Raw genomic sequence first — 9,240 nt, 5'->3', positions numbered from 1 at the left:
TTAGGGAGGTAGGGGCGGGAGGCTAACTTGAGCCCAGGTGTTTGAGATCTGCCTAGGCAATATAGGGAGAACCTGTTCTAAAAAAATTAAAAAAAAAGAAAAGAATGAAAGAGGGAGACATCACTATAGATCCTAGAGATACCCTAGAGATACAATAAAGAAACATTATGAGTAACTTTATACCAATAAATTTAATAACCTATAAGAAACAGACAAATTCCTTTAAAAGCTAAAACTGCCAAATCTCATTGAAAAAGTAGATAACTTGAATATCATCCACAAAAGATAGTAAATTTATAGCTGCAAACCTTCCCACAGAAAAATGTCTAGGCCCAGATGGTTTCAGTGGTGAAGGCTATGAAACATTTAGATAAGAAATAACACAAATTCTACACACATTTACAGAGAGTAGAAGATGAAATGCCAACTAATTTTATCAGGCCAACAATTAACCTGATAGCAAAACCAGACCAATATATTACAAGAAAAGTACATATCATGATCCTTCATGAACACAGATGCTAAAATTCTTAACAATATATTAACAAATCAAATCTGGCAACATATAAAAAGAATAAACAAGTGAAGTTTCTCTTGGAATACAGAGTTTGTTCAACATTTGAAATCAGTCCACGTAAAAAGTAAAAGCATATAATTATCTTAAGAGTTGCAGAAAAAGTATTTCACAAAATTCAGTATCTCTTCACGATAAAAATTTTCAACAAGCTAAAAAAAAATAGAATGAAGTTTTCTCAACCTGATAAAGAAAACCTATAAAAAACATATGCTAACATCACTTAAAGGTGAAAGACTGAATCCTTTCCCCCTAAGATCAGGAAGAACATCCACGCTCCCTATGCTTATTTAACACCACCGGAGATTCTAGCTGGGGCAATAAGACAAAAAAAAGAAGTACATGGCCAGGCATGGTGGCTCACACCTGTAATCCCAGCACTCTGGGAGGCCTAGGCGGATCACTTGAGGTCAGGAGTTCAAGACTAACCTGGCCAACATAGTGAAACCCCATCTCTACTAAAAATACAAAAATTAGCTGGGTGCGCAAGCCTGTGGTCCCAGCTTCTCAGGAGACTGAAGCAGGAGAATCACTTGAACCCAGGAGGCAGAGGTTGCCATGAACTGAGATTGTGCCACTGCACTCCAGCCTGGGTGACAGAGTGAGACTCTTTCTCAAAAAAAAAAAAAAAAAAAAAGAAGTACATGCAGACACTTTGAAAAGAAAGAAGTAAACCTGTCTTCATTTGCAGACAACATGAGTATCTCTATGGAAATTACTATGGAATTGTTTAAAGCTAATAGAAGTAAAAGTGAGCTTTACCATCTCTCAGAATAGAAGGCCAGTATACATAAATTAATCATGTTGTGGACCAAGTGAAACTATAGTGCAAAAGCACTAATTTAAAAAAAAAAAAAGCATTGTAAGTTCTAGAAACTGGAAACATAGGGGGAAATCTTAAGAATTGCGAGGAGGGAAGAAAATATAAGTAATAAGATAAGGCTTAAGGAAGGAGAAAGATGGAGATGTTTGAGCAACGAAACAACAGAGGATCCGTTGAAGAATTTAACCTGGAGAGGGACCTGATTGAGATCATTCTGAAAAGTAAAATAGAAGCAATCAAGTTTGATTTGGAATAAACTCTCAGGAGGTTCTTGCAATCATTTAGGCAAAAAAGATGATAGCTTGGTCTCAAACAAAGGAGGAGAAAAGCAAACCATAGTCAAGAAAGAGTTGGAAGATTAAATCAATTGGCTATTGACAAATGATAAAGAGAAGAGAGAAGGGGGAGACCAGGGCTGCTCCCAGATACGGGGCTGCAGCAGGGAAGGACAATGCCCTGCAGAGGAGCAGCTGTGCAGGCTTCAGTCTCTGACTCACAAAATACCCCAGGGAAAGAGCAGGCGTCATCTTTAGCTTAAACCATAAAGTGGCATGCGGTGCAGAGTGGCATCCTGCCTGGGCCACTTTACTCTAAAATATGGCACCTACTGGTCCTCCACTTCAGCCACTGCCCCGGGCACTGGCATAATGGTCTTTTACAACAATTATTTCCCTTGCTCGCTTGCCAGGACACCCCCTGAGCCACAAAAGTATGCCTCAAATTAGGCAACTGACATAATAGAGACACTAGGACCTCTGTCTGAGTCGTGACCATTTTCTCTTCCCCTATCTTCTCTCAGGTTCGCTCTCTGAATTATCCTGGGGGAGCTCCATCACCTATCAGCTTCTTTTTTTGATGAAACTTGAACATCTTAAGCTGAAATTAGCCACCCTTCCTGAATAGCAAAATGCAGTCACCTTTACAGGACTCCAGATGTTTCAAATACAAACAGCCACGGGCAGGAGTAATGTTGCAATTCCATCCGTGCCTCAAAAGGGATTTGCAGCCTAAGCATCCACAAGGAGGAGCTCTTTAGTATATTTTCACTCACTCAGCAAAGACTTACAATCACCTGCTGTGCACCAGGCTCTATGCTAGGCATTGGAGATACTATAATAAATTAAAAGGGCCAGCTGCAGTGGCTTATGCCTGTAATCCCAGTACTTTGGGACGCTGAGGCGGGAAGATCACCTGAGCCCAGGAGTTCGAGGCTGTAGCAAGCTATGATTGTGCCACTGCACTCCAGCCTGGGTGACAGAGCATAACTCTGTCTCTAAAGAAAAATATTTATTTATTTAGAGATGGGGTCTTACTCTGTCACCAGGCTGGAATGCAGTGGCACAATCACAGCTCTTGGCAGCCTCAACCTCCCAGGCTCAGGTGTTCCTCCCACCTCCACCTTAGTCTCCCAAGTAGATGGTGCTACAGGTGCCCACCACCACACCTGGCTAATTTGTGTATTTTTTTTTTTGTAGAGACGGGGTTTCACCATGTTGCCCACGCTGGTCTCAAACCCCTGGGCTCAAGTGATCTACCTGCCTTGGCCTCCCAACAAATTAAAATTAAAACCAAAAACGTAAACACAGGAGCAGTGGTTCACACTTGTAATCCCATTTTGGGAAGCCAAAGCAGGAGGAATGATTGAGTCCAGGAATTTGAGACCAGCCTGGGCAACATGGTGAGACCTCATCTCTACAAAAATTAAAAAATAAACAAATTAGCCAGGTGTCATGGCATGCACCTGTAGTTCTAGCTACTCAGGAGGCTGAGGTAGGAGGCTTGAGCACAGGAGGTCAAGGCTGCAGTGAGCCATGTTCACACCACTGCACTACAGCCTGGGCAACACAGTGAGACACTATCTCAAAATAAATAAATAAATAAATAAATAAATAAAAAAAAGATCCTGGCCTCATGGATCTTACATTTCTACGGGAGAGACAATTAGTAAGTAAAAAATAAGTGGCATAAAACATTGTGATAAAGTTATTTAAAAAAAAAACAAAATGATGAGATAGAAACTAACTAGAAGAAGACACTCATCAAGAAAGGCACCTCTGGGGAGGCAGCATTTAGGCTGAGACTCGAAGGGTGAGAATGAGCCCGCTTTATGCTCACTACAAGTGATGCAACAGAAATAATTATGCCATATATTTACAGCTCTACATGTTATTAGCGTGTGGTGTGGGATCCGTGACAGAAGTGGTGCTGTTAGCATAACTCAATGCACGAAACTGTGCAAGGGAAGAGAGTATTTTGAAAAATTACACTATGCAACCTTCTCCCTAGTTAACTGTTAAGGAAAACTTATTCAGTGATACTAGTTAAGCATGGCAAGGAAAACGTCATTGAGAACCATCACAATAGCTACAGGGACCAGGGCAACGGGGTCTTGCAATCAGGGAGGGAGACTGCGGCAACTCCAAGTACAGCACAAGCAGGTGGGAATCATAATTGACGCCAAGGAGCAGGGTGGGGGGGGTCAGTGGATGGAAAATTACTAACAGGAAACATCAGGGGTAAGGGGGATTCTGGCTAAACCAACCTAACAGGATTCTTGCTGAAGACAGGCCAGGGTGAACAGGCATCGTGTTGGGGAAGTGGGAGCGGAAAATTCTGATCAGATATCCAGGATGATCAGATATTGAGGATGAGGGGTTCTGGCTAAACTGACTTAGCAGGGTTCTTTGCTAAAAACTGGATGTTGCAAGAAAGTGCACAGATGGGCTGAGCAGAAGATTTGGAAGCCTGGCTAAAGTTTGGCCAGGCAAAGAATCTTTGTCAAAACCTAAAGTATCCTGGGAGAGAAGGAGGTGCAGATTGGATCGAGACTGTGAAAGGAGGAATGAGAAGAGCAGGAGTTATTATTCAACTTATAACATTCAAGAGATGGCGTAGCATAACAATAAACTAGACACAATTGAGAGAGAAAGGATTCTCTACATTTTTAACTCACATTAAGTATATGAAGAGCTAGTCCCAATGGACTATAGTAGATAGATGGGAAATTAAAGAAACATCCGCCCTCTCCTGACGAAGGGGGTTGTAGGACAGGAAGAAAGAGGAAGAGAGGAGGCGGTCCCACAACGTGTTCCCAGTTTCCCGGAAGTAAGGCGGACAGGTTGACAGGGAACACCGGGGACTGCAGGGAAATTGCTCCATTCCTTTTTTGGGACTCTGGGAGGAAACCTTTGCAGAGGGTATCCCTGTGCCAATATGGGTAAGAGAAGTTGGGCACCAGCATGACTTAGGGGTGCTGCTTCTCAAAACGCCTGGGGAACAGTGTTTTTTGTTGTTCTTTCCCAATCACCCGATTCCCTAATAAAATACACTAAAAATGAGTCAATAGAAAAAGAAAATGAAAAAAACAAAAAAAAGGAATACAAGATCAAGTTTTTTATTAGATTCAACAGACATAAAATTCCTATCAAATTGTTTTGAAAGTTTCAAACGATTCCACCAGACACTGTTGGAAGAGCAGAGATTGAACTCAGCTTTTAAAAAGCAGGGGAGTCCCACAGAATGCCTGCCCCTTCCATGGTGGCTTTCTGGTACCCAGATATGTTAATTGGCCAAGCAGGTAATTTCTATGTGTTATTATCTAAAAATATTTCTTTATGAAAACACTGGGTGGGACCACAGGGCAGTCTCGGGTGAGAGGAAAAAGGAGAAGAAGGTCAGACAGCCCCCAAGGAGAATGGAATGGCTTTTCACACCAGAAAGAGCCTTGTACTCCTGCAACTCCCCTAAATCACCCTGTGAGAATATGTTATTAGCAGACACCTTCAGAATCCCCTGCTAGCATCCTGACAGTGCTCTTGCCAATAATCATTTGACCACATGCATAGAGCCAGCAGCAAAGACTGATTTTCACTGTTTTATTCCTGGCAGTATATAGCCTTTCTGGCCTGAAGTAAGCAAGAAAAACATGCATAATAAAATGTAGGAAGGTTCCAGTTCTCCAGGGCTTAGAAGGAGACCTGGTTCAATGCAACAGTATTTTATGTTTGGCACTGTTACTTTTGGGGAAAGAAGAAATGACAGAAAAAAATGAAGAAGATACAGTGACATAAGGAAACCCTGCATAAGGCTAACCATTGTTACCTCCTTTCAGGGCGGCTGGTTCCCCTTGCTTCCTTTCTTTCTTTGCCACAGACACCAGGGTTCCAGAATGGTCCACTTCTTCACAGGTGCCACCACTTGGAATTTCCATATGTATCACACTTGTCCACAGAGGAAGATACGGCTGCCCCAGAGATCCCCTTTCTATCTACACACAAACACAAGCAGCAGGGTCTTTGTGGACCTAAGAAGCAACAAAGATAAGGCAGCCGCAAAGATAACAGGTTCTAGGGATGCTGGTCTTGCTCAGCTGTTGCTGATTAATGGGGCTATTGCACTCAATTAGAATAGGGTTCACCTGAGATTTGTCCCATCTCCAACTTTCCTCTGATAGAGCCTCCCTTCTATGTAAAAGGTAACCATGTCTAGAGAGCCAATCAAGATAAAGCAATAGTGTCCTTTTTGTCCTACCTGGACCTGAGGACTTGTAGACTAGATAATTACCAATCAAATAGGCCACTAAGAAGTCCAGAACTTAGTATCTCTGGGTTTATCATTATTGCCTCAACCTGCAGCTGTTTCCCATGCATCCTGGGCATGGGAAACAGCCTAGTCTTTAGGAAACAGCCTAAAGAAACCTAAAGTCTGAAGGGACTTGCCCTACTTTAAACTGCCCACCAGTGCCCTTTGCAGAAAAAAAAAAAATGGAGTTCAGGAACTTGGGGTACAAATAAGAGTTTTGGAAAGGGACAGACCAGTCCAGACAGAAAGGGCCGGACTGTTAATTGGCTGGCTAAATCAAAAGTCATCAGTATTTAGGCTACAGTAACCAAAACAGCATGGTACTGGTAGAAAAACAGACACATAGACCAATGGAACAGAATAAAGAGCCCAGAAATAAAGCCGCACACCTACAATCATCTGATCTTAGACAAAGTTGGCAAAAACAAGCAATGGGGAAAGAACTTCCTATTCAATAAATGGTGCTGGGATAACTAGCTAGCCATATGCAGAAGAATGAAACTGGACCCCTTCCTTTAACCATATACAAAAATCAATTCAAGATGGTTTAAAGTCTTAGATGTAAAACCTAAAACTATAAAAACCCTGGAAGAGAACCCAGGAAGTACCATTCTGGACATAGGACTTAGCAAAGATTTCATCATGAAGACACTAAAAGCAATTGCAACAGAAATAAAAATGGACAAATGGGACCTAATTAAACTAAAAAGCTTTTGCACAGCAAAAGAAACTATTAGAGTAAACAACCTACAGAATGGGAGAAAATATTGCAAACTATGCATCCAACAAAGGAGTAATATCCAGAATCTATAAGTAATTTAAACAAATTAACAAGCATTTGTCCATTAAAAAGTTGACAAAGGACATGAACAAACACTTTTCAAAAGAATACATACAGCCGGGCACAGTGGCTCACATCTGTAATCCCAGCACTTTGGGAGACCGAAAGGTGGGAGGATCACTTGAGCCCAGGACTTTGAGACCGGCCTGTGCAACATAGTGACTTCATCTCTCCTAAAAATAAAAAATTAGCCAGGTGTAGTGATGCATACCTGTGGTCCCAGCTACTCTGGAGGCAGGAGGATAGCTTGAACCCAGGAGGTAGAAGCTGCAGGGAGCTGTGATCACATCACTGCATTCCACTCTGGAACAGAGCAAGACTCTTGTCTCCAAAAAAAAAAAAAAAAGAAGAAGAAAATGTATACATGGCCAAAGAGCATATGAAAAAATGCTCAGTATCACTAGTCAAAAGAGAAATGCAAATCAAAACGACAATAAGATACCATCTCAAACCGGTCAGATGGCTATTATGAAAAAGTCAAAAAAATAACAGATGTTGGCAAGGTTGTAAAGAAAAGGGAATGCTTGTACACTGCTGGTAGGAATGTAAATTAGTTCAACCATTATGGAAAGCAGTTTTGAGATTTCTCAAAGAACTCAAAGCAGAATTACTATTTGACCCAGAAATCCCATTATTGGGTATATACCCAAAGGAATATAAATTGTTCTGCCATAAAGGCATATGCATGTGTCTGTTCATCATAGCACTAGTCACAATAACAAACACATGGAACCAACCTAAATGTCCATCAGTGGAAGACTGGATAAGAAAATGTGGTATGTATATACATAGAATACTACACAGCCATAAAGAGGAATGAGATCATGTCCTTTGCCGCAACATAGATGAAGCTGGAGACTATTATCCTAAGCAAATTAACACAGAAACAGAAAACCAAATACTGTATGTTCTCACATTGAGTGGACTTTATGTCAATAGACATAGACGCAATAATAGACACTGGGGCCTACTTGAGTTTGGAGGGAGGGAGGACAGTGAGTATCAAAAAACTACCAATCGGGGACTATGCTTATTACCTGGGTGATGAAATAATCTGTACACTAAATTCCCATGGCACACAATTTACCTATATAACAAACCTGCATATGTATCCCTGAACCTAAAATAAAAGTTAAAAACAAAAAAACGTCCTAAGTGTTTAAGGAAGGAGAGAAAAAAAAAAAAAAAGAATAGAAACTTCAGACATACATTTGTTCAGTGCAAAACATTGTAAAATATATAGGGAAAAGTACTTTGAAATACATCCCAACTCAATCATAATGGTTGTGTGACTTTGGACAAATTACTTTGTTTCTCTAGTTTCAGTTCCCTCACCAGCAATATGAGGAAAACTGGGTTTTTCTAACATCATTGGTGAATTTGACTGTGTATGTGCTGTATCAATTTGACTTGACCCAGGTTCCATCAGGTTCTCCTACTGCCCTAGCTGCAGGTCTCAGCAGCTCGAGCTGTAAGAGGAGCGGTAGTGGCCTCCTCACCACCAAGATACACAAGAGGAAGGTCAGCTCAGCCCAAGACACAGGGAAGGAAGATGCCAAGAGGAGATGGGTGAGGTTGTCAGCTAAACCTGCTCCTGCAACAGTAGAAACGAAAACAAAAAAGGCAGCAGGAAAGGACAAACCTTCAGACAAAGAAAGGCAAACAAAAGGGAAAAAGAAGAGTAAAGGGAAAACAGGCCAAAATGGCTAACCAAGAAACTCAAGAAGATTTACCTGCAGAAAATGGAGAAACTGAAAATGGGGAAAGTCCAGCCTCTGATGAAGCTGGAGACAAAGAAGCCACGTGTGATTAGTATCATATGCCCTGTTTTATCCACAGTTCCTGTCTCCCTTCCTAGTATGAATATTTTTTATCAACTATTTTGTAAATGCCAAGTGTTTTAGTAGCTCTAGAAACTTTTTTTTTTCTTTTTTTAAGACAGAGTCTCATTCTATTGCCCAGGCTGGAGAGGAGTGGCACATTCTGGGGTCACTGCAACCTTGGCCTCCCGGGTTCAGGTAGTTCTCCTGCTTCAGCCTCATGAGTAGCTGAGATTACAGGTGACCGCCACCACACCCAGCTAATTTTTTTTTTTTTTTTTTTTTTTTTTTTTTAGTAGAGATGGGGTTTCGCCATGTTGGCCAAGCTAGTCTGGAACTCCTGACCTCAGGTGATCCACCCACCTCATCCTCCCAAAGTGCTGGGATTACAGATGTGAGCCACCATCCCCAGCCTCTAGAAACATTTTTAAGAGGAGGGAATCCCTCTTCATCCCATTGTTTTAAGTGTGAATGCTTTTATTTAAGAGATGGAATCATTTGCTAGTTATTTATTTTTTGGCACAACAAGCAAATAATGTAGGATACTGGATTACAGGAGACTGACTGTCTTGGGTGTCAGCTTAATAGTCCACAAATGGGG

General features: G+C 41.4%; 1 pseudogene; it reads left to right on the top strand.

Annotated features, from left to right (window-relative positions):
* The first annotated feature begins 1,533 nt into the window (after positions 1 to 1,533).
* LOC117090898 lies at positions 1,534 to 8,632 on the top strand (annotated as a pseudogene).
* The last annotated feature ends 608 nt before the right edge of the window (positions 8,633 to 9,240 follow it).

Source organism: Trachypithecus francoisi, unplaced genomic scaffold (genome assembly GCF_009764315.1).
Source record: "Trachypithecus francoisi isolate TF-2019V2 unplaced genomic scaffold, Tfra_2.0 Lachesis_group11, whole genome shotgun sequence".
NCBI lineage: Eukaryota > Metazoa > Chordata > Mammalia > Primates > Cercopithecidae > Trachypithecus > Trachypithecus francoisi.
This window is presented reverse-complemented; position numbering and strand designations above follow the sequence as displayed.